This window comes from Emydura macquarii, unplaced genomic scaffold (genome assembly GCF_026122565.2).
Source record: "Emydura macquarii macquarii isolate MOO-44397 ecotype Brisbane River unplaced genomic scaffold, CSIRO-AGI_Emac_v2 contig_1045, whole genome shotgun sequence".
Classification (NCBI taxonomy): Eukaryota; Metazoa; Chordata; order Testudines; family Chelidae; genus Emydura; species Emydura macquarii.
In genome coordinates, this window is record NW_027131182.1 from 12,597,892 (window position 1) to 12,624,224 (window position 26,333).

The 26,333-nt window shown below is 45.0% G+C and overlaps 1 protein-coding gene across 4 annotated transcripts in view; it reads left to right on the forward strand.

The window, feature by feature from the left end:
* RAI14 (retinoic acid induced 14) overlaps positions 1-26,333 on the forward strand; it is a 126,093-nt gene that overhangs the window by 45,269 nt on the left and 54,491 nt on the right. The gene's annotated exons all lie outside the window — the stretch shown is intronic.

Genomic DNA, 26,333 nt, shown 5'->3' on the forward strand with positions numbered 1-26,333 from the left:
CACTTCAGTTTTCCTGTTTGACATTTACTGTTTGTTTTTGATGGCATAGAAATAAATGAATGATGCATTCTGAAGTAAAGGTAAGGGAACAGCTAATTAACAATAATTGATTCTCTATTCATCTAAAAGTTTCAGTTTGTTCAAAATCACATAATAATCTTTTTTTGTCAGTTGGAATAGTGCCATCCTTCTTACCATATAAGTTTCCAGATTGTGTTTAACTTAAAATGACAAATGTTAGTTTTATTTTCAAACAGATCTTCTAAGTACAACTCAGTTTGTAGGTGACCTTCCAGTGCTGTTTATGAAGCCATGGCATAGTGTTGACATAGTTCAATGCCCTCTGCACTGTTCCACTCTGCAGCAGATTAATATGCGAGCTCCTATATTCAAGAGAAATGACATAGGAGGACGACTATAGAGATGGACATAATGGATGGGTTTTGCAAAAGGTAACACACAGTAAAACCATTTCAGTGGCTGGGCAGGCAGTTGGGAGCCAGAGGCAATGTATTGTGTCAGTGACGTAGTACAAAGCTCACAGCTGCAACACAGAGGTTCAATTTACAATGACTTTGTGGAGCACATGCCAAAAGTTTATCTTCTGTTGTAATAAAACGGTTTCCAGTGTGTCTTCATCTGAGCATCATAGGGTTGTCTATAAATGCACAGGAGCTCTTTGCTTTGTAAATAGATGGAAATATTGAGGGAAGATTGTGGAGAATTTGTCTCTTTCCATATAGACAGTTATGCTGAAGAATGATTAGTATTACTCTGATAAGTATGCCACTAACAGTAACATCTTCACATTACTTTTTATCTCCTAAAGTAATAGGCTGTTACAAATTTCACTTTCATAACATTTGTTAGTCTATTGCAAATAAGGATGCAAGGCCAAAACTTTACAAATTGGGCTTATCTGAAGTAATTGCAAGGCCGTTTAGGAAATAAACAGTGTGGATTTTTTTTTCCAAATCAAAGCCCCTGATTTCAGAACGTAAAAGAGTGTTTAGAAGCATTACAAAAATGGACATCTTGTAACTAGCGCTTCATGAGTTAAAAAAATACAACCATCTCGCCAAATTTTTTAAAAGAGGCTCCTAAATCCAGGCATGTGACTAAGGATATGTCTACATTGCAACATAAACGTGTGCTTGAGCCCGTCTCAAGCCTAACCCCTCTTGAGTCAACACTGCAGGGCACTCGGGACTCTGGGATATGGTTACTTTGATTTAGGTCTGCGCGCTGCAGTGGATTTCCGACCCCTATGTTCAAGCATGGTTTAGAAAAGCCTTAATGTAGAGTTAAAATACAATGTAGATGCGCAAGCCCAAGGTTCACTAACACTGATCAGCTAGGGTGACGAGATGTCCTGATTTTATAGGGACAGTCCCAATATTTGGGGCTTTTTCTTATATAGGCGCCTATTACCCTCCACCCCCATCCTGATTTTTCATATTTGCTATTTGGTCACTCTAGGGTCAACTGACTCGAATCCCATTAATCCTGGGCTTACCTTGCATTGTAGACATAGGGTAAGAGGCCTAACTTTCAAAAGTGCTGAGCACCCAAAATTAAGTACATTAATACTTAACCCTCAGAGTCTCGTTAAGGAAATAAGAGATTCTTTCTGTAGGCTCTTTCTGTAAGAGCTGATAATCAGCTACACTTGTATCCTGTCAAAGTTAAGACTTGCATTTTTTTATTTATAATCTCTCAAACAGAATAGTTGGATTTTCCACCCTTAATTCCGGCTAATTAGTGACTCAAACATTGCAATTTTTTTTCAAGACTATTGTGTTGTAAAATACACTTGAAATTTTTTATAAGGTATTTTACCTGTTTTAAAATATTCACTTTTAATAGATGCGATTCTAGTGTATGTTTTACTACACTTGGCTAGGATAGACTTATATATTTATTAATTTTAAAACTGAAATGGGACTTGTATTAGGGGAAAATGTATGCTTTTATTTTCACAGTATTGAATTTAAATTTGCTGATCTTCTTTCACATAAAAGCCAATTCACTGTCTCTTCGTTTAACTTGTTTTATTCAAAATCTTTTTTTTAAAAGCTTCCCTTGCTTGACATGCAAATCTTATCGATTCCCATGATATGCATAGGGTTTTCTCATTAGTCAAGAGCCAAGTAGTAAACTACAATTTCTTCTGTATTTTAAAAGGTAATATATTTTTAAAGAGAGGCCTTTCTGCAGCAGTGTAACTTTATGGCCTGCATGCGTGCTTGCTGAACAGTACTTTTTGGTAATGATGCTCTGCATGTTCATATTAATTTAATTGTAATTTTTAAAATCAGTACCTTATTTCTGTTGGACTTATTTTCCAAGGACAGTCTTAAAAATGTTTATCTTGGACATTTTTTAAAAATCTGTCTGCTTATTTGAAAATAGCTAGCCATATGGATTGAAGAACCACTTGTGCAGGTCACATATATCTAACGCCTTTCCGTTCTCTTGGGATCACACTACATTACATCATACTTACATTTACAAGAATTTTAATGGAACTTGGCCAGATGGTTGAGTCATCTGTTGTCTCCAGTTGTGGAAGGATTTTACTTTTATCTTGAAAAGACTGTTAAATTTATAGTAGTAATTTTTTTTAACCTTGTAAAATGTTGAAGGCCTTGTGCTGTCTCTGGCAATGAGAATTATCCTATTTTCAGCAGATTCTGTAACTGATTCAATTAAGAAATATAAACATCAATACTCTCTTGCAAAAGGATAGATTTTGAATTAATTTGGGTTATATGTATGATGGAAAGAAAATTCAAAGTAATCATATTTTTAAGAATTTGCACTAAATGTCATTGAATAATCTATAGAATTTATTTCCCAGAGATCAACTTCTCCTCCTTAAGACTGAAACCTGAAAATCTGTTTTGTTGTTAAGTTTGTCCCTCTTTTCTCCCCCTTCTCTATCTCCCCATGACGTGTGTATTTGGAGTGGGGGAATATGTTTTGAGGAGATGGATCTAAACTAGTCACTAATTTCCCATCTGTTCCTGAGAGCAATTCACATCCTGCATCTGTTTATCTACTGACATAGTGTTGTACAAGACCCAAAACACAGCTTCTGCCTAAAGAGCTTACAATCTAAACAAGATTCATGCAGCAGACAGAGACACTGGGGGCAAAGAGGAAAGAATAATAATTAGGAATATTTTTATAAATTGAGTCTTGTTACATGTGAGCATCAAAGGAGAAACAGGTTTTTAGGAAAACATTAGTATTGAGCCTTATGTCTGGTAGCAACCTATCTGACAGTCTCTTCCATGGAGAACACTTGTGGCTAAAGTGCTCTTCTATCTTATGACAGAACTGTGGTGAGTGAGAAGTACAGTGTTTTTCCCTGACAGGACCACATATCTAGAGCTCTGATCCTGCTCTGTTTTCCAACACTTATTGCCCTTCAGGGGGGGGTTCATCTGGGCATCTGTTCAATCTAGCTTTTTAATTAGCAATGGGTTTATTTTTGGTGGAGGGTTGAAAATCTGGTGTGTTAAATTATTGGTGGCCAGTTGATGGATGTATGTTTGTTTTGAATTTTTATCAGCACCTTCTATTATAGAAACTGTAGGGATCCTGCAGACAGATATGCTAAAGGTAGGTCAGAATTTAGGCCAAGCAACCTTAATGAAGTTTTCTTAGTGCAGCAGCAACAGAGTATGTCACAATATAGGAGACCCAGGTCTGGGTGCCTAACCCACAGGATCAATGGCAGCACTAATCACTGATAAACCAGGGGTACCTTGGTAGCTGTGGACATGCCAACTTGTAACAGCGAGGCTGATGTATTCTGGATTTAAGAGGAGAAATGTGTTAAAGAAAATGAAGCTAATGCTTGTTCTCTCTAATCTTGTGTGAATAATCCTAGCAAATAATTGGTATGGGTGGTAAAATGAAGGGTAGACAAATGTATCCAAATAGACAATTGTACCAGAGACGTTTAGCACTCTAAAAAACTGTGTGTATAACTGTGTCTGTGAAATATATGTTGGGGCTAGTGATCTGTGGCAGGATTAATGAACCTCATTCTGGGCTCAACCAGGAAGGAGTTAAAACCCCTTCACTGGGTTGGGGCAAAAAGCCTGGCTTGTAGAAGCTGCCTGTTGTATAGCTTGTGGGGGTAGAGTGACAGCTGTGGGCCATTAGTCGGATGAATGGTGAAGCCATCTGTGCCTTGAGAACAGGAAACCTATCTGAAGAGGGAGTTGCTTCTGGGTAGATGGGGAGCTTCCTCTCCAAATGAGTAAGAAAATGGACCTGGGGGAAGGAACAGGTGCACGCTCTGCCCTTTAGCTCCCCTTGCTCAGAGGGATTTAGGGTTGTGTGGTCAGCCTTCCAAAAGGGAGTCTTTAGTTTGGGGATATGTGTTAGGCCAGCTGAACAAATGGGACTGTAGGTCTAATTGCCTATACAAAGGAAAATTAGTAGTACCCAGAGGGTCTGGGGTTTTTAGTGTTTGCTTGTTTTTCCACCAGTCTTAAAGAGGCTAGTGACCTGGGACCCAACCCCAAGCTGTGGGCAGCCACCTTATTATGAATACAGCTGAAAAATTGCTGCCTGTGAAGCCCTGAAAAGCCATGAAACTCTGCCACAAGCCTGTCTCTTAAAAGAAGGGTTGCGCACACCCCCTCAGCAATCTCTCTTGGAGAAGTAGGGAGATACCTGACTAAATTCTGATTCAGCTGCTGTTTACTGCTCCTGCTGACTTGCTCTGCTTTCTTAAGTAACTTTTAGAGATACTGGTATAATAGCTAGTGAGATACTCAGGACTCTTTAAGAGGGATGGATCCAGATCCATTTCAAATGGCTTCTGAAAACTCTTCTCGTCCACTACTGTGATATAATAGGGAAATAAAATGTAACTCTTGGAAACTAGCCCCCCTCCCCTCTTTCTTGCAGGGTTGAGTTGTCTGTTTTCAGATTCAAAAAGCTGTATTACACTTTAGGCTTAGTTTTTGGCTTCAAATTTGAACATGCCAGTAGCATATTATCTGATGTCTTGGCAAGTGATATTTGCATTGGTGCTGAGTAAGGTATTCACTCATTTGGTTTCTATTCAAACAGGATGTCATTCCATCTGCTGGCTCTACAATCTGGTAGGGAGTGTGGAACAGAAGGAGTGAGTGCTGGTTTCTAGGCAACCCAGGGCAAGTCACAAAATATTTGGGTTTTCAAAAGAATTAGGGGCTATAAATGTACCCAGAATTATGGTTTTATGGAAAATATAGTAAAAGTTCCCCATGTCCAACTTCAAAACTGAAATTCAGAAACGCCGCTAATATTCCAAACTTGGTCCATGTACTTTTTTGAATAGATGGTGCTTATGAGTGAATTTATTTTGTCTAGTCCAGGTTGTTTTCTCCATTACCTTTAGAGGAATAGGTTGGATACAAATGAGAAAGCTGTCTGGATGACCAGAACTTGGGTGTTAAAAGGGAATTTGTCAGTTTATATGGTGGTAAACTTGCAGTTATAGTGCCAACTCTAAGGGATAGTTCACTTCCTTTAATGCCGAGGGGGTGGGGGAGGGGATCTGTTGCACCATAATAGCACTGTAGATGATTAATCCATTTAAAATTTAGATTTGTATTTGATTTATGTCAATCTAGTCTAGTGCATAGATACCATGTTGGGGTGTGTGTGTGTGTGTTTTTCACTTGGTTACAAGTGATGAGCCAGATAGCTAATATACAGTTGAGACTTGTTTGTTCTGCTCCTACCATACTAACATTTGTGATCCAGCCATCTTTAGAGAGCTGCCTGTCTTTGTGTGGTGTTTCTGTGAAAGGAGTGGTGGTGGCTACATGAAATGTGGCTACCGAAATACCTCCTGCTTCCATCTGCCCTCTAACGAAGCATGAATAAGATAGGAAAGTGTGGTGAGGAGAAATCTCCAAGCATTCAAAACTGTCAGGGAATCAGATTTTTTATGTGTAGAATGACTTTCCAATTTTCTCCGGTTTTACTGGGAATGTATCTTACGTGTAACTTGCCTGTGACTTGGATTATCCTCCCTTGTACTCAGGAAATTTACAACAGCAAGCCAAACTCTTAGTTGTAATATATTTCATTCACAGACTGACAAGTATTAGATCATGAGGTCAATCCAGGGTGTGCACATTCGTCAGAAGCCTCCTGAAAATCAGACAGATAATGAAACTTTTAGCCTTCTTTTGGGATTGTGAAGTGCTCTTCAAGATTGACTTGAGCTCTTAAAGACTCCAGACAAAATCATTTCTTGGAACAAGGGTCTGGGTTTCTTTTGTTTGTGTTTTGTTTTATTTGGCTGTGTCGCTTATTTTGAGGCTATAAAGCTGTACCCTGTAACAACAGATATGTTCTTCAGCTATAAATAGACTGCTTTTCCTGCTCAGAATAGTTTAAGATTTTGATATGAATTTTGAAATTGGATTCCTTCTCAAAAAATGCAAGACTATCAGACTCTGCAGTATAGTAAATATCAAAAACAATTCTGAATGTCTCTTTAAAATTAACCTTTTTAGTTGTTTTCTATTGCTTCTTGTGCTTTCCCTACTTTTACCTAATAGGTATGTATTTTGGAAGATAACCCGTTTGTCTATGGTGATGGAGCTCTGTTAGGCAAGTTGTTCAATGTTTAGCAGTTTTTTATTGCAGACGAGGCTAATCTATCATGTGAAAGAACAGGCGATGTCATCTGAGATAGATATTTGCACTATATATAGTGTAATACAAAAGTGGCTAGGAGAGTATTTACAGTATTCACAGTTCTTAGACATGTCCATCTTGTCACATTTGAACTAGTCAGCAGAGACCGGTACTGCAATCTTATCTTTACATCTTATCTATTTATAAAGTCCACCCCAGCTTGCTACATACATGTACTGAGTCTACTGCATAAAAATGGAAACAATCTAAAAATGCTGTAACATAACCACCCTCTTAAAACGCAAACTGCAAAGTGTGTGTAAAGATAGTCTGTCAATTCCTACTCCTCTCTAAGATCAGAAGGGACCAATATGATCATCTAGTCTGTCCTCCTGCACAATGCAGGCCACAGAACCTCACCCATCCACTTCTGTAATAGACCCCTACCCTATGACTGAGTTATTAAAGTTGTCAAACCATGGTTTAAAGACTTCAAGGTACAGAGAATCCACTGGAGTGTGAGCTGTGCCCTATGCTACAGAGGAAGGTGAACCCCCTCCCCCAGAGCCTTTGCCAATCTGCCCTCGGGGAATAGTAATAACTTGACTTAGTAATATGCAGGGGATGGGGTGGAATTAAGATCAGTGAGGAACGAACTGAAGTGCATGTCAAAGAGAAGCAGGTTCCATCACAACCGGGGTAGGACTACCTGCTCACCTGATACCAGTGAGATCCATTAAACATGGTGGTCTGTGAGCAGGGATTCAAGTCAAGAAGGGGCTCGAGGCCAGTAAAGATCTGAGTGGATATAATATGCTCACTTGCTCAAACCAGCAAGCAGAGGTGCTGCAGAGTTAACAAGAAGGACGTCCTGCTAAGAGAATGCTATGTGAATTAATAGTTTAGTTGTGACTGTCTGAAGACCTGGATGGCTGTGACATTTACAAGGTATAAGATTTTTAAGGTAAAACACCTGCAGCTGACTCCAGCTCACAGGGCTCAGGCTGCAGAGCTAGAGAATTGTGATATAAATGTGAGAGACTCTGTACCTTGGTGTAGCACCCTGGAACCCCATGTTCACCACTGCCATGATTATGCTATGTTTTGTACAAAATACATCTTGTGAGGTATCATTTTAAGTCTTGATATGTTGAACATTAATATCCCGTTGAATTGCATGTGCTATCATTGTACATGAAGCTATGAAGTATTATATGTGTTACTGAGGCCTTGTCTACACTGGAAAGGTTGGTCGATACAAGTTATTGCTGGTGTACGCTCATGGCTGAATTTAAACCACTTTTGCATGTGCTCACTGTGCTCCTTGTGTCAGACTACCCGCTCTTGCATCGACACGGAGCCGTGCACTGTGGGTATCTATCCCACTGTGCAACTGCACACAGGGTGCTTTGGGAAGGGTTTGCAGTGCCTCATGGGGCAGGCGCAGCTTCACATGATGGTTTCTGAATCCCATCATTCCATAGGCATCCCACTTTGCAGCTGCCCTGTCAGCCAAACTGACATTGCTGAACACAAACACAAGAAGCTGATAGGAATGGGCGGGAGGGGTGTGTGTGTGTGTGTGTGTGTGTGTGTAGGGGTGTGTGTGTGTGTGTGTGTGTGTGTGTGTGTGTGTGTGTAGGGGTGTGTGTGTGTGTGTGTGTGTGTAGGGGTGTGAGAAACGGACAGAGTGTTTTTGCATCCTGTCTCTTTAAGTTCAGACAGCAGTAGCTGGAAGCAACCAATCCTGAGTCAGAAGCTGGTGCACAGACAGCTGGTATCTCCCATGCTCCCCCAGCTCAGCAGAGACCATAGGGTGACCAGATGTCCTGATTTTATAGGGACAGTCCTGATATTTGGGGCTTTTTCATATATAGGCGCCTATTACCCTCTACCCCCTGTCCTGGTTTTTCACACTTGCTATCTGGTCACCCTAGGAGACTAGTACACCGGCAGGCAGAGGGGGACAACCCGACATCAGTCCCTGCCTGGCTCTGCACAGCACATCAGGAGTATTTTCCTCCCTACCCCCAGCAGAGCCCTGTGCCTGCCTGCCTGCCTGTCTGTCTGTTAGCTGTGTGAGTAATTTCAAAACTTCCTGGGGCTTTGAAAGGGGAGTGGCAGATGGTTGTAGGGCAGTGAAGTTCAAAGTGCTGACCAGAGCGGTCACAATGGGCATTATGGGACATGTCTGGAGGCCATTTATCTCACTATAACGGACGGCAGTGTCAACACTGATGCTTTGCCGCAAAAACTTTGCCGCAAAAAACTCTACTCCTCTTGTCGAGATGGTTGTATCTTGTCGAAAAAACAGGGCTCTTTTGTTGGAGGTGAGGGGTGATTACAGTATGTACACCACCACCGAAAAAGGCTGACTTTGGTTGACAAAACTCTATAGGGTAGACCAGGCCCTAAATATGTTGTGGGGTTAGGAAGCGCCCACAGCCAGCCTTTCAGCAGGGACAAAGGAGCAGTCATCAATGCCCAGACAGGCATTAATGGCTCATCAGATAATCCATTCTCCCAGGAGCTGCTCAGATAAGGCATGTACACAATGGGGTGGCCTAACCCATGTCACAGCAAGGATCTTTTTAGCAGCTGGAAGAAAGTATAAAAGAGGGACACTAACATTACTTGGCCTCTCTTTCTCCCTCCACCCATCTCAATACCTGGTAAATCCTCTGGAAGGCAAAGAGTTGGAGAAAGGGAGACTGGTCCCAGGCTGGAAGGGAGTCCGGTCTGTGTATTGAGGAACTGTAAGATGCTTGTACTATCTGTTAGAGTGAGAAACTGCTTGATTCAGTCTGTTAAAGTTAGAATTTAGGCTGCGTTTCTATTATTTTTTTCTTAGGTAACCAACTTTGATCTCTATGCCTGCTACTTATAATAGTCTACCTTTCTGTAGTTAATAGATCTGTTTTCTATTTTACATAAAATAGTTTGGTTTTGATTGAAGTGCTTGGGGATTCTCAGCTCAGATTACAAAGGCTGGTGCATGTTCATTCTACACTGAGGGGGTGGTGAACTAAGTAACGAGCTTACACTGGTCAGGCTTCTAACCAGTGCAAGACAGTACAGTTCTGGCGTGTAGAGTTGGAGCTGGGGAGAATTGGCTGAAGCCTCTCTATTGATGGTTTGAGTGGCTGGGAGATAGTCATGTAACTCAGTTGGGTGTGTGTCTTCCTGGGGATGTCTGTGTAAGTGCCATGCCTGTCAGAGGCTTGTAGCTTGACATTAGCATCACAGTGTGAGAGAGAGAGAGCCCAGTCTGGTGGGTTTGGAGGGCCCCATGATCCCACAATTTGGGTTGCACCCCAGGGACCGTATCACAAGATATTTGGGGGCTCCAAGTATTTTATTGCACTGTAGACATACCCTTAGTGTCTACCTCCAAAAAATTTACAGTCAAATCTCATGGTTGTGAAGGCATGGGTTGATGTTGCAAGACACCACATTAACACATTTCATTTTTTAGGATACATGTTGCATAGCCATTTACACTAACTATAAAAATTGTGTTTGCATAACTGCCTGTATCCCTATAGCTTATGGAAATCATGAATTAGTGATGTCCTACGTGCTGCTGAAAGTCTTCAAAACATGTCTATCTGATCTAAGGTCAGCTTGGATTATCCATACGTGGTATTTACTGGTCCTATCTGGCTTTAAGGCTGTGATTTTTTTTTATTGATTTTTACTTTTGTTTTAAAAGAGACTTAAGGAAGTTAAGTGCTGAATTCCATAGCAGTTTAATTGGAGTTGGATGCCTAACTTCTTTAATCTTCTCTGGAAATCCTAGCCTTAATAAATTAATCTGCATTTTGAAAATGGATGGCATCCCTGTTTTAAAATTCATTAGTTCAGTAGTTCTCCATCTTTTATTCTTCAAATCTCTTCACATACCATCTCCTTTCCAAACCTCTCTAGCTACCCCACTGTGTGTCTTACAGCTGTTTTATTTTAGAGACCACAAGGAAAACAAGGATTCATGGTAGTCCGTGGAACACAGTTTGAAAACACTGTATTGACCAGTTTATTTGATCTGTGTTGTGCCACCACCACGGAGTTGTATAGAAATAAGAGAGCTTTGCATCCAGCAGCAGACATTACTTAATAGTATCACAATCTGATGTTAATTTCAATGAAAAACAATGCTTTCACTGTATAAGTAGTGTATTCCAAATTCTTAAAAAGGGGAGAAGAAGCAGATCAATGGAAAACGTGACTTCAAAGGGAAGTGATTTTAGAAAAGGATTTTTGGTTTGTTTTTCTTTGTCTTGAAAGGCCCATTGAGTTTTTTTTAATGTGAAGATGAATAGTATTTCATTTGTACAGATACACTTGTAATTCTTGGTCTAACCACTTTCTGATTTACTGAGAATGATCAGTTGCATGTGGTGCAGCAACTGCCCCATCCTTTGTTATAGTCAAGCAAAGATAAATCACTAGTCACTTTGTTGGTGATGTGTGAGTTGATAAACAATAGGAGGTGGTTTGACATGTTGCCAATGCTCAAGATGTATACTGTCAGTGATTTAAACCTCATTTTATTCCATTCTTATTACTTCAGGATCTCTCTTCTCTTTTGAGCAACTATTGCCATTTTAATTGTCACCTATTTCCTAACAGCAGATGACAGAGCATAGCTAGCACAAAGCTGACCACATGCTCAGGCTAAGTCAGTAGAACTCTATTCGAAGTTAATGAAAGAACCCCTGCTCCTCCCTTAATGAAATTTAGTTTTTTATGTGAACAAATGAAAGTTAGTGCCTGACTCTTAACTGGCCTCTTCTGTTTAATGTATTTTAGCATCATTATTGTGAAGTTTTAATGGGAGACGGGAATAAGCAATATAGGATTTATGCTGGCATAAGGAGCAACAGAAAATACAACAGTGGATTAAAGTGTCTTGTAAAATGTTCATGGATGATTTGGTTTGCCTAATTGATTTCCACCATAAAAATTGTTGCTCATTTGCATTTACTACAGTTACTGCCTCATCTGCAGCAAGTGTTTCATCTGTTACTGAAAATGTTAAATGTCAGCCATTGCAGTCAGCAAAAAAAAAAAACAAAAAAACAAAAACCCACACACAATGGCCAGGAAAATAGGATTTTGATGTAGCCATTAAATATTGAGGTTTAAATAATAAACTATTTCCATGGTGAAAATTTGTTCTGATGATCTCTCTGCACTCCATTTTGTTGACAATCACTCAGAGTTGCACTCCAGACCTTGCTTGTGGTAAAGTTTAACGTACACAGCACCATTTAGCACAGAGTTCACGAGCTCCTTCAAATGGTTTAACTCAAAAATACCTCAGGGGGACATAGAGTATAAGTTTTTTCAGTAAAATGTTTTTTTGGGAGAGATCCAAGTTCATAATTTATCTTTTGAGGATGTTTTCCCTTATGAACACATTACCTCTAAACTCTGCCTTTCATGCAAACTACCACATCATACTTCTCACTCAAGGAAAGGAATAGTCATTTATTTTCCGAGGCTTTCTTATAAAGTCCTGCATGATTTAGTGGTGGCTAGGGTATCTGTGGCACACAGTCATTCATCTAGCCAGTCTCCAACACTCCTTTCCTCTCCAAAGGATGAACCCCTGACTTTGAAAATACCAGGAATTTTAATTTGCTGCTCAGCTTGCCTTCAGTTCTGATCTCAATGGAAATAACACAACCTGCCTCCAATAGACATGCAACAATGCAAGGTCACTTATATCCTCTCCTGTAGACTGCTTGCCAAGGATAAACTAAGGCTTTGTCTACACTACAGAGTTTGATGCAAGTTATCAATGATGATAATCTGCTATAATTGCATCACTTGTGCATGTTCACACAACGCTCCTTCTGTTGGTGGAGTGCTTCCACAATTGCTCTGGCATCGACAGTGAGAGCAGTGCACTGTGGGTAGCGATCCTACTGTGCAGCTTACCACCTTCCACAGCTAGGAGTTGTGGGACAGCGTAGTGGTTTGCAGTGCATCATGGGTGTGGGCTCGACCTTCCTGGTGCAGTTTTTCTTGTCAGTTTTCCTATCATTCCATGGACTTCCAACTGCATTTCACGCCATTTTTCAATGGCCCCTGTTTACTGTGCACCCACCATCTCTACCTAAAAGGATGGATCCTGCACTGCTCTCTACTCTTGTGGTCAGTGTTATGAACACAACGCAGTTGGTCATGCAGTAGCTCATGAACTCCGAATCTGAATCCATGGTGCCTGCCCTGCTGTGTGACCTGGAAGAAAACAAAAAGAGATTACTTTTGGCATTCACAGAACAGCTTGCCACAGTGGGCTGTCAATACTGGGCTCAGGAAACTGGCACTGAGTGGTGGATCTCATCATGATACATGTATGGGACGAGCAGTGGCTGCAGAACTTTGGGGTGCTCAAATCCACCTTTGTGGAACTGCGTGTGGAGCTCGCTCCCACATTGCATCTCAAGGACACCAAAATGAGAGCTATCCTCTTAGTGGAGAAGTGCGTGACGATCACTGTGTGAAAGCTGGCAACTCCCAGACTGCTAATGGTCAGTAGTGAATTAGTTTGGAGTCGGGAAGTCTACCATTGGGGTTGCATTAATGCATGTGTGCAGGGCCATCAATCACATCCTGCTACAAAGGAATGCAACTCTTGGAAATGTGTGTGAAATAGTGGGTGGCTTTGTGGCAATGGGATTTCCTAACTGCAGTGGGATGATAGATGACACACACATCCCAATTTTGGCCTTGGATCATCTAGTGACAGAGTACTTCAGTAGAAAGGGGTACTTTTCTATGGTATTGCAGGTGCTTGTGGATCACCGGGGTTGTTTCACTGATATCGATGCGGGGTGGTCAGGAAAGGAGCATGGTGCTCACATCTTCAGGAACGCTGGCCTGTACAGAAAGCTGCAAGAAGGGACTTTCTTTCCAGACCATGAGATTCCATTGGGGATGTTGAAACGCCCATTGCATACCCCTTATTCCCATGGCTCATGAAGTCTTACGTGGAAAACCTGGACAGAAACAAGGAGCACTGAGCAGATGCCAAAGATGCCATAGGCTGAGCAGATGCCAAATGACCACTGAATGTGCATTTTGCAGATTAAAAGCTCGCTGGCGCTGCCTTTATGCAGATTAGACCTGAATGAGGAAAATATTCCCATGGTGGGCGATGCATAATATTTGTAAAGCAAAGCGTGAAAAGTTTCCCCAGGGATGGAGTGTGGCAGCGGATTGCCTGTTGCCTGATTTTGAGCAGCCACATACCAGAGCTATTAGAGGGCTGCAACGGGGGGCTATTTGAATGAGGGAGGCTTTGGGGAATCATTTTGACAATGAGGACCAGTAATGTATCTTTCTATGAAGCATTCTGCCATGCTTTGTTAGCTTGCCGCCTTGAATGTTGATGATAGCATACTGACCGTGAAATGTAGTGTGCAAATGTGCTAATGACCACTGTGTATTAATTCCAGCAGCAACCACCATATGGAGGAGAGAAATAAAGATTATCTTTCAGAATTTTTTTCATTAAATAGCAATAAACTGCACACAGAAAATGCTTGGTTGGAAGGGAGATAATACTGAAGGGCACCCTCCCAGTAAAGGCTCTTATAGCTCTGTATAACTCCAGCTATTGTTTTGGAAGCTATTCAAAGGGGTGGAGTGAATGAGGTACTGCGATGGGCCCGGGAAGATGCAAGGAATGTGTGGGAGGCACGTGGGGAGAGCATGGCAAGCAGTTCTGTATGGGCTGCATGAGGGCCAGAGTATGCGTGTGTTCTTCCTGCATCATGATTAAGGATTTCATCATCTGTTTGCTTCTCCATCACTTTTATCATCCGCTCCTGGCCCACTATATATTTTTCTGAAATTCTCTCTATGCCCTTTGTTCTTGTTCTAGGGCTTGAGAGGTTTGGAGCATCTCCCGAAACATGCCTTCCTTGCTCCTCCTCGGTCACTTCCTTATATGGCGGAGGTGCTCCGCCAGTGTGTAGGGGGTTCCTGTGAAGGCCACATCTGCAGAAGCACAAGAAACCATAAACAGAAACGTGAGGTTAGCGCACTCATTGCATCGAATCACAATAGTAAAATACACCTCTTTCTCACTGTCCCTTGGCAAGCATGCAGCTCGGCAAATGGTCTAATTATTATGATTTTGGCTCGGAGGGGCAGCATTCAGAATGGGGGCAAAGGTGAAAGGTGAAAATGGGGACAGTGCAAGAGACCAGGGACAATATTGTGAATCCTGCCACCATTTTCCACAGGTGGGGGTCATAGAAGTCAATATCTCACTCCTCAGGATAAACAAGAGTGCATCTCTTTCATGTGAGCGGCTTCAGACCGGGTCCATATGCTGCTTGCTTGTGTGCCACTTTGGTCCCTGCACAAGTGACTACCGATTGGTGTGGGAAAGTTTCCTGCAATGGGGGAAAGAACAAAGCAGCTCTGCCAAGGAACCTTCAAAAAAGGATTGGCGAGTACCACCAGGAAAGTTTCCTAGAGATTCTCTGGAGGATTCCCATGGACTGCTGATGTTCCACCCCACTCTGTTGCTGCTCAGGGGAATGTGAAGCAGATGCAAACACAGCTAGTCTTGTACATTTTCTATCCCTTAACCCACTTCTAGCATATAACAAAGCAAAGGACAGCTCTACCTCATGTAATGGAGCAGTATCAATTCAAAATGATCACTTACCAGAGCTCCCCTCTCCTGCATCATGTGCTCCAAAGACAGAGTGGCTCGAATACTCTGGGGTCAAGAAAGGGTCCTGGCTTGCCATAGTATCAGACAGCCCTGTTGCAAGTTCCAACTCCATTTCCTTGTACACCACTTCGTCCTTGGGGTTGAGTCTGCCCCCCTGAAGTATCCATGGGGCTCCATGGAGGTGGGGTCACCACTGAGGATGGTATGCAGCTCCTTATAGAAGCGGCAGGTACTCAGTGCAGCACCAGAGGGACAGTTTGACTCCCTTGCCTTCTGGTACACCTGCCTCAGCTCCTTTATCTTTGTATGGGACTGATGTGTGTCCCAATCATAGCCCTTACTCAACATGCCACAAGAAATCTGACCGCACGTACTGAAGTTCCTACAGCTGAACTGGAGCTGGGATTGCACAGCCTCCTCTGCCCGAGACCCAACATATCCAACAACTCCAGTGTGCTCCAAGCTGGAGAGCGTTTGCTGCATGGAGCTGCCATGATCAGCTGGGAAGATGCGATGTGAGCTGTCCATGCTAAACAAACAGGAAGTGGAATTTCAAAAACTCTCGGCCCCTTAAAGGGGGAGAGGCAAATGCCTGTGTATCTGGGTATAGGGAGGCAGAGTTCAAATGGCTGACCAGAGCGGTCACAATGGGCATTGTGGGATACTTCCTGGAGGCCATTCACAGTGAAATAACCACGTGCAGTGTCTACACTTACACTTTGTTGATCTAACTTTGCCACAAAAAGCTGTCAACCACCTCGATGAGAGCTGATGTTTTGTCGGCAAAGCAGGAGTGCTTTGTCGGCGGGAGTAGCATTGTACTGTGTACACTTTCACTGTTTTGTCTATGAAAGCTGACTTTTGTCGACATAACTCACTCAGGCCTTGTCTACACTTCAAAAATAAGTCAACCTAACATAAGTCGACTTACAGCCACTGCTGTATTTACGCTGTAATTACAGTGGTTGCTGATGTCCATATTGTCCTCCTCAGGTCGGTGGGCTGCCCACCTCCCCTCCCCCCACTCCCCCCACACACACACTCTTCCCGGTCCCTGCCTGGAACCAGTGGAAGCCACCTGGGGCTTCTCCCTTCCCTGCCAGAAAGGGCAGCCATGTCAATTTCACAGCTCAGCCATATAAGTGATAAGGCTGCCCTAGGGTTGTGGGGGAAGGGAGCAGGTGGAGAAGCCCTGGGCTTCTGCAGGAACCAGCCGCCAGGGCTTGGGCTTTCTTGTCCAGTGGTAAAATTGACAAGAATGACAGGCCCACACAGTCTACATTGACACTGCATTGTTCTAACAAGCTGACAAAAGCCCTACACCTCTCATCAAGGTGGTTTTATTTTGTCAAAATAATAGAGGGCTGTTTTGTCGGTGGGGGATTGATTGCAGTGTGCACACCACCTCTGTTTTGTCAACCAACGCTGACGTTGGTCGACAAAACTCTCTAGTGTAGACCAGGCATAGTGATTACTGGTTGATGTTTGTTCAGTGCTTTGCAAATGTAAAGCACTAAATTATAACACTTAGCGCTTACAACTACTGTGATTTTACTGCAAGGGCTGTTCCCTTTTCTTCCATGAGAGCGTCAAATTCAACATAGTTGAGGTTTAACTTCATGATTTGATGGGTGGCTGTGGGAATCAGGGTTTGCCCAACAGAAAGACAGGGCTGATATGCTGAAGGATTTAGCAGACTTATATTTTACTCAGTGAGTTTCTTACCTAGTAATGACTCTATGCTTTTACAAGAACAAATTTTTCATAAACCTTCATATTACTGGTTTCTTTGTATTTTAAAACTTGTATTGACTCTTTAACACAGTATACCCGGCTAAACTGTATCAGCGATTAATCAACTTGGTAGACCGTGTATCTCTTGCATCTGACTAAGTGGGTTTCTGCTGTGGCAAACGGCCGGCTTCACCCTAGTGGGTCTCGCGCTTTTGCCTCTCCTGGTGGGCCAGGGCATCACCAGTTATCCCATCTCTCCAGGGAGGGGGATAGGGACCCAAGCCCGCCGGCTCCTCTGGGTCCCAGCCCAGGGGCCCTATGAATAGCGGCTATGTGCTGCTGGCACCGTACTCACAGCTGCAGTCTTTTCCCCTGGGCTAATTTCTCCCCTCTGTCCTTCTGGCTTCTTGAGCCCAGTACCTTCCTCAGTACTCCTTTCTGCTCTTCCACACACTCTGCATTCCTTCCGGCTCCTTCACACAACTCTGCACTCCTGTGCCCATCACAGCATGGCACTCCTACTCCTCCAGCTCGCGCTCTGTCTGCCTGGAGCAGAGGGTTTTTATCAAGCCCCTGGCTGGGCCTTAATTGGCCTTAGCTCTTAGCCAATGACTCTTAGCTAGTCTGCAGGGAACAGAGCCCTGAGCATTCTGGGCCTTCCCGATCCCCCTTCGAGCACTCTCCAATGGCTGCTGCGGAGCAAGCTGCTGATGCTCTTGCTTGGGGGCCCTGCCGGCCAGCCCCCTCCCAGCCAGGAGGGAGTGGGTGAGTGAGTGGCCCCTCCACTGCCGCTGCTGCTGCCGCCGCCGCCACCACCACCACCAGTGATGGGGCCTTCCCAGGCTGGCTGCTTGCTGACACCACTGCCTGGGAGCCTGCTGCAGCTTTTGCCCATTGCTGCCTGTGGGGAGGACGACCAACACCTTCACCACCACTGCTGCTGGGGGAGTGCTCAGGAGGGCGCTGCTTTTTTATTTCTTCTGGACTGAGTGACTGCATCACCTCTGCTCTTGTGGTGGTGGGGATAGGTACTGTTGCTTCTGTCATGGAGCCCTCCACCCCCGATCCATCTGCTCCCCCACCACCCCCATTGTCGCCCCCTCCATCACCCCCAGCCACCGCTCATTTCACCACCTCACCCTCGGCTGAGCCACCTGTCCCCTGGACTGACTGGGACTGCTGCAACGCCCGCCACTGTTTGTCCCTGGGTCCCCTCCCTGTTTGCAGCCTAGCAGGGAGGAGTGGTTAGACTTGACCTGCCCCCTTCCCCTTCTCCTCCTCTTCCCCTCCCCGGGTGCCTACTCCCACCCATCCCCTCCAATGGATCAAGCGGCCCCTTTGGTGGCCCCTGTCCCTTCCCCCCAGCCTGCTCCCCCACCTACCCCTGCAGCTACCGCCCTGCCTGCTGCTCCTGCTGCCACCGCCGCCCCCATTGGGGCACCGGCAGCAGCAGGCACAGGGGGGACCTCCACCGCTGCTGCCCAAGCTTCCTCAACCAGCAGGAAGGACCAGGGCATGAAAAAGGGCAAGGACCCCTCCCGGAGGGGAGAGTGGTGCCCCCGAGGTGCGGACCACTCTCCCTGCTGTGGCCCCACCATCGGCCGTGACCCTTCCTCTCCTCGGTTGTCCCCTCCACTGGCTCTGGGGGTGCTTCTGCCTCAACCCCCAGAGCATACACCCAGGTAGCCGCCTTATCATCTGCCCCCACCGCCTCTTCTGGTTCTCTCTCTAGTGGTCGGGGTCCCTTTCCCACGCTGACCAGGAGGTATGGAGCTGCTTCCTGGTGCCCACCTCACCCCACGTAGAGACATACACATGGGTGTTGGCGTGGGTGATGGAGGCCCTCGGCCATTGCGGTGGCCTCCATGATGTACAGCAAGGTTGTCTTCTTTCTGGCATCGGAGGCTGCCTCCCAGGAGGCGGTGGAGAAGGGCCTGGTGGTGCGGGGCATTTGTCTCCCTGGGGAACCTAGGCGTACGGATGGGCCTTACCTCCATCCTTGCTCCATAACGCTGCCCTGATCCCCTTCCTCTCCACCCTGGGGAAACCGATCTCAGTCCTCTCCCGCTGGGCTGCAGGACCCCGCCTTCCGTCACGTTTTGTCCTTCTGCCGGCATATTCAGCTCCAGCTGCCGCCGGCAGCGGCACGTAACGGGGAGGCCCTCCAGGAGTCCTTCCTCATGTCCCATCAGGGGGCCCAAACTGGTTCCATTACTCCTTGGGGGAGGCCTATGCCCTGACATCGGGTCCAGAGAAGGTGCGTTTTTTCCAGCAGGCGTCCACCTTCCTCAGCACCTGCTGGGTGACGAGGCATGTCTGGAGGGATCGCCCTCTGGCTCAGCACGGAGGAGCATCTTCCGCCTCCAGGCCTTGCAGAGACTCCTTTATAGTGCAGATGGTCCAGCGTGGAGCCACTTGGCACACGCCTTCCTCCGCCGCCTTTGGGGACTCCGATACAAACGGCAGCTCCTTTATCTCCATCCGAGGGGTCTTCCACGAGACCTCTCCGAGATGCCGGTCTTCTACCAGGACCTCCTCCGGGTCTGGAGGCTGGTCTCGGTCTCCAGGTCCCTTGTGGCCACCAAGGGGGAGGATCTCTTCATGGAGCCCCTGCTACACAACCCCCAACTCTGTGTGCAGGTGGCGGAGACCCTCTTGGAGGTTGGTCCTGGCAGGAGTCACCAAGATCGGAGATCTCCTGGACTACGACCGGGGGGACTGGGTGGATCCCCAGGCGCTGGCTCGGTGCATGGGGCTCTCCACCCCTCGGACCCCCCAGCGCATACTCCAGGAGGTGAGGGCAGCCTTGACCCCTGCTGCTCGGGCTTACCTCGAGCGGGTCCTGCGAGAGGACGCTCCATGCCCCCCCTTCAGTGCTAGCCCTCAGGAGCTTTTTATCGGGCCCTGGCCCTGTGAGCCCCCCCGGTTACCCTCTCCCCACGCACCATGCAGCCGGTCCTTTTCCGAACCACGCCTCGGTACCATCTGTACATGGTCGTGCTCCACACCTTTCATTTCCTCGCCCTCGTGTCCCGCCCAGACACCAAATGGCGGGACCTAATACCACCTGTGGAGGGCAAGGACCCCCAGTGGGCCAGCCTCTACTCTATCCTGATCCCGCGGCCCACCAGGGACATCAGTTGGTGGCTCCTTCATGGAGCCGTGAGTACGAGTGTGTACCTGGCGTGGTTCACCCCTCACCCTGACACCTGCCCCTTTTGCAGCACGAGGGAGACCCTGGCGCACATTTACCTGGAGTGTGACACCCCTGTTCCGGTTCCTACAGAATCTCCTTTTGAGGTTCTGGCTGCACTTTTCCCCTCACCTATTTATCTATACACACCCCATCCAAGGCCCCACAAAATCACAGGACCTCCTCATCAACCTCCTCCTAGCCCTGGCCAAAGTGGCCATCTACAACACCAGGGAGAGGAGGTTGGCTGAGGGGGTGCTCTGCGACTGTGGGGCCTATTTCCGTTCCTCTATCTGTTCACGTATCCGGGCAGAGTTCCTCTGGGCAGCATCCGCTGGCTTCCTATATACCTTCCGGGAGCAGTGGCGCTGTCTGGGGTTCTCTGCTCGGTGTCCCCTTCTGGTTCTCTCTGTTTGACCCTTTGACCCTCACGCCCCTTCCTGTTTTTTCATTTGTTGTCCCATGTAATCAGTTGAGTCCCGGGTCCAGTGGCTCCTCCCCTTAGGCTGGGGGAGGGGCCTTTAGTGGTGGGTGGGCAAGCCCACCCACCCTCCCTCCCCTGGTACTCAAATAGTAGCACTCTCCTACTGCCCACGAAAGCTTACGCCCAAATAAATTTGTTAGTCTTTAAGGTGCCACAGAACTCTCGTTGTTTTGTGTATCTAAACAATCCCAGTAATGAAGCATATCTTCTCAGTGACTCCAGTGCTAACTATAATAAAATTTTTATTAACGTGTTATATAATACAACTATAGGAGCAAATGGGCTTTGTTCAGGGGAATCATGCTGGAGTTGGGGGAAGGGAGGAGAATAACCTCTTAGAGCACAAGTACAGTAGCTGCTATAATGTGGATCGTATTAGTTACAGCTGTCTTGGGCTCCCTCTCAGTGGTCCATTTTGCCAACAGGTCTGCATAGTTGCAAGCTACACTTTCCTATGCTGAATATTGGCAGTGTTGCGAAACACTTAGCTTTGGGTTTTGGAGGCCAGTTCTATCCTTGCTAGTAACTTCTCCTGAAATTGATGGGATTGAATGGGCATAATTGGGGACAGAATTTGGCCCCTTGATGAGCAAACCCAACAGTAACCTAGATGTGAGTATTTCTGGTCCAGGGATGGAATTTCAGCCATAAAGTGGATTTTTTTTCTTGCTTTTTGTAGATTTGTTAGATCCTTAAATACTTAACTTGGAAGACATTAAAAGGAGGGTGTTACTGTGAAGATACATGATCAATGTGGTACAGCACAACCTCTCACCTAAAGATAAAGGGGAAGGGAAAATGGATATGGAAGGACATTAAGCTTCATTTCAATAGTTAAGGTTTAAGCTAAACAGATGTTATGGGGGCCAAAGGCCTGCAATGTGTAAGCTCTGCAGGAAAGAGGCTATAGCACTTAAATCCTGTAGGCTTAAGTGCTTAATGATTTTGAATGCAGAATGCTGGGAGGGGGAGGGGTTTCTTTCTGAGAGTTCTGATAACTGGGGTGGGAATAATCTGGATTCCAGAGGTTTTGTTTTCTATGTAGTTATAGAATAAGAAATTATTATTCTGGTAATATACTGTTACACCTTTTAGACTGAGGGGTTAGCAGATTTTTTTTTTCAGGGGCTTGCAGGTTTCTTTGAAGAAGAGAAATTGATGATGGTGTCTGGTATTTTTTTGATACAGTCCTGTTATTTACAAAGAATGCACAGTCCTGTTTCCCTGAACAGAGTAAGAATCAAACAGCAGGAGGCAGTTTCTTTACTCACAGTTCCAAGCCTCTCAAGGCAGCACTTACCCAAAAAGCTCTCTTAGCTTTTCTCAGGATCACACTACCAGTGCATCTCTGTGGCTTCTTTGCTGCCTCCTCTGTGTGCTTCTGTGGTGGTTCTCTTGCTTCTCTCTCACAGACAGCTGCAATCAAATCAATCCTTATCCCCTGCACTAGTTATCAGACTCACAGGAAACCTCTGGGACCACATGGTTCAGCCATTGCCCACACGGGGTCTAGTCCTCGGGCAGTGGTTTTCCATAGTTTCAACTATTGCTGAACAAAGGGACATTCAGTTGTTCCCTCATTTAACATGAATGCAAGGCAGCTTTCATGCCCAGCAGCTTCAGTGAAGCAGTGTGATTGCTCAACCGTCAGCATAACAACACTATAAAATCTTAAATGGAAGAAAGAATTTTTAGACATAACTTGAAAACTTCCCCTTTTACCCAGAACATAAACTTTGTAGGCTTCATATCCATGTTACTTTGTTTCCTCTTATGTCATGCCTAATTTTTAATATCCAGTTCAGTTTTACCATAATATTATGTTAGAAGTGTGTCTAAAAGAAAAAATGCATTGGGAATTTAAAAAATAGTCTGAGCAAAGCCTAGATAGAAGGTTGAATCTGTTTTATTAAGCTGAAATGCACACTTCATCAGCTGAAGCATTCATAGATACGCAAACGGTTGTCACGGTACAGAATGTTAATAGTTTGCTTAAGAGGAGGCTATTGGTAGCTGGTTGGCAGACTGCCTGACAAAGAGTGATTTGTTCTTGCACCAAAATACATGTACAGGCTTTTTCAGGCTCTGATTCTGCAAACTTAAGTTCAGTTTACACACTCAGATTGCTAAATTTTGTGCAGCTCCATGTGATGTGCTCTGCAGATTATTCAGTTGGGTAATCTGCATATTTACAAATTAATTTATTGCCATAAACATCACTTTAAAAAAAAACAAACCTGCACATATATTGCTGCTGACAGGTGTAAACTTAACAGAACTTGGGAATGAAGTCCTCTTTCACGAGAGCAGAGCAGCAGGGCAAACTTTCCCATAGAACCTGCCCTGCCAGTGTGTTTCAACTTCATGGGAGATCTCAAATAGCTTAATGTGCTAACTTGTATATTTTCAAATAACTTGCATATAAGCATAAATTTAAGCTTATGGTCAACATGCCCTACCTGTGATAGGTCATGGAGCTGTCCAAAACTTGGTAGGTGAGTGTCTGAGGGTGTCTGGAAGGGTAGGAAAGAGTTGGCACTGTTGGCAGAAGTGGAGGTAGAAGTGCAGATGGATGCTGGGGCAGGGAACTCCTGGAGGGGTAGATGGTGCTGGGGCTGCTTATGGATTAGAGAGTGCTAGAGCTCCTGAGAGGTAATGGGCTGTCTGGGTAGCTGGGGTGGGGGGTATGAGTTGGAAGGAGTCTGGTGCACGGGGGAAGGAGGCAATGAGCCTGGGACCTCGCATCCTGGGTTGGGTGTGTGTGCTGTCCCTTACTGCTATATTTGAGCAGGAATTCACAAGTTTTAAATCTTTCACAATACTGGACCATTTTTGCAAATCACAATCAAGTACAGACACCTCTGGGTTTCCCATGGCATTGCTGAATGGTAGGATATTATTTAGAAGCATACTGTACATTTTAATTACAACTGTTACTCCAGATGAATGTGTTTAAATGTGAAACACTAATTTAAAGGAACAGAAATTAAAGACAGGGAAAAGCCAGTTGGCTCATTCAGTCCATCCCTTAAGGGCTAGAGTTCCTAGGGGATTTAAATGCTATGGTGTATGTTGGATGTAGTTCCCACCTGACTGGTGAAAGCCAGCAGGGAGGTGTTGGGAGAGCGGCTAATGGAGTGAGATTGTCCATGCCTGCATGAGGTGAGGCGAGGCGAGGCAAAATGTCCAGCTGGTTTTAGCACCTTCCACCCTGCAGCTGGGCCTACAAAAAAATTCCCCTGGTGCAATCATCTGGGCAGGTTTAATTGATATGGTGATTAAAAATCTGAACCCCAAACTGCTGCATACGTTTATACTAGTGGTAACACAGGTATTGCAAAACCCCAGTGCATTGGTGGAGAATTTTTTGCTAAAATATCCCAACGTGTGCACATCCTGCCACTGCAAATCTGTGTCAGCACAATTCTCCACCGCTGTTTTTGAGAACAGATTTTTTTTGTTTTTTGTTAGTGAGCATGGACACGTGGCTCCAATCCATTCCTTCTGGGAGAACTGAGGCAATAAAAATTTAAGCCCAGATCCAAAGTGCATTTAAATCAAAGGGAGCTTCTCTATTGACTCAAAGACCTGACCTAAAACCCATTACTCATCTGTCCTGAGGGCTTTTATATAGGGTTCCCCCAGGATTCCATCTTGTCATTCTTTGTGTTCCATGAGGAAGTATGGACATCCTGTGACTTCAGCAGGGTGTTGATGCCCATCCTTACATTACCATCTCTTCCCGCCTTGCTAGTGTGGTTTGGAATCACAGATATTTTGGGTATGGATGAGGGCTAGTTAGATGAAACTCAGCCCAGACAGGAATGAGCACTCAGCGTGAGTAAAATACCTTGGGGGGGAAATGGTAGAAACTGTATGTGCACCCTGAAGTGAGGGGGTTTGCTTCCCAATTGTTGCAAATGTTATTGGATCCCTGACTGCTTCTGAATACCTGGGCAGTGACAGTTACCAAAAGTGCATTGTTTCCTTTCAGGTGGGTGTCTCCATAGTCATTGACTGGGTTACTGCAATGCCCTAGAGACGCTAGGCCTTAAATTGTACCTAGTGCAAAATGTCTTGTCATCTGTTTAGAGACCTGTATTTCATGATCTGTCTTGGGTACCAGTTGATGACTGGATCCTGGCTACATGAAGTACTCTGCTTTTACAGCCCACAGGCTGAAATGCAAGTCAGCTAGCAGCAGTGTTCTAGGCTGAGGGCCTTTATTTCAAAATTATCCAGCTCATTCTCACATGAGTCTGCCAGAACCCAGGTATGCTGACCTTCAGGGCGTGCTGCTGGACTTCTCTTTTCCCAGGTTTTACATGAGGTGGTGGGTTGACTGAAGGAAGAGATGGATAGCAGGTAAGAGTTTGTTCTTGGGCTAGGAATCTTGAGGATTTTCATGGCCATTTTCTTTTGATTCTTAAGCATATTCATGCTTTAAACGCAGTGGGGAGGAAAAAATAAAATAAAATCAGAAAAATTTGTTACTAAATATATTTTATAGTTGTTTAGTTTCTGTTTTAGGTGACAACCGTAGTATAGTATAAGGTTACCATCTGTCACTTAATTTTGCTAATATGCTGAGAGAGTGTGTGCATGTGTGTGTGTATATATAATCAGAGATACATATAACTTAAATTATATTTAAATGAATATAATTTTTAATTGATCCAGTTTAAAAACATAACAGGCCTGGTATCCTAGCTAGAATCATAGAAGATTAGAGTTGGAAGGGACCTAAGGAGGTCATCTAGTCCAACCCCCTGCTCAAAGCAGGACTAATCTCAGCTAAATCATTCCAGCCAGGGCTTTGTCAAGCTGCAGTTTAAAAACCTCTAAGGATGGAGATTCCACCACATCCCTAGGGTAACCCATTCCAGTGCTTCACCACCCTCCTAGTGAAAAAGGTTTTCCTAATATCCAACCTAGACCTCCCCCCCTGCAACTTGAGACCATTGCTCCTTGTTCTGTCTTCTACTACCATTGAGAACAGCCTAGCTCCATCCTCCCTGGAACCCCCTTTCAGGTAGTTAAAGGCTGCTATCAAATCTCCCCTCATTCTTCTCTTCTGCAGATTAAACAAGCCTAATTCCCTCAGCCTCTCCTCATAAGTTTTGTGTTCCGACCCCCTAATCATTTTTGTTGCCCTCCGCTGGACTCTCTCCAACTTGTCCACATCCTTGTTGTAGTGGGGGGCCCAAAACTGGACACGATACTCTAAATGCGGCCTCACCAATGCCGAATAGAGGGGAATAATCATTTCCCTCGATCTGCTGCCAATGCTCCTACTAATGCAGCCCAATATGCTATTAGCTTTCTTGTCAACCAGGGCAACTGCTGACTCATATCCAGCTTCTTATCCACTGTAACCCCAGGTCCTTTTCTGCAGAACTGCTGCGTAGCCCATCAGTCCCCAGTCTGTAGCTGTGCATGGGATTCTTCCATCCTAAGTGAAGGACTCTGCACTTGTTCTTGTTCAACCTCATCAGATTTCTTTTGGCCCAATCCTCCAATTTGTCTAGGTCACTCTGTATCCTATCCCTACCTTCCAGGGTATCGAC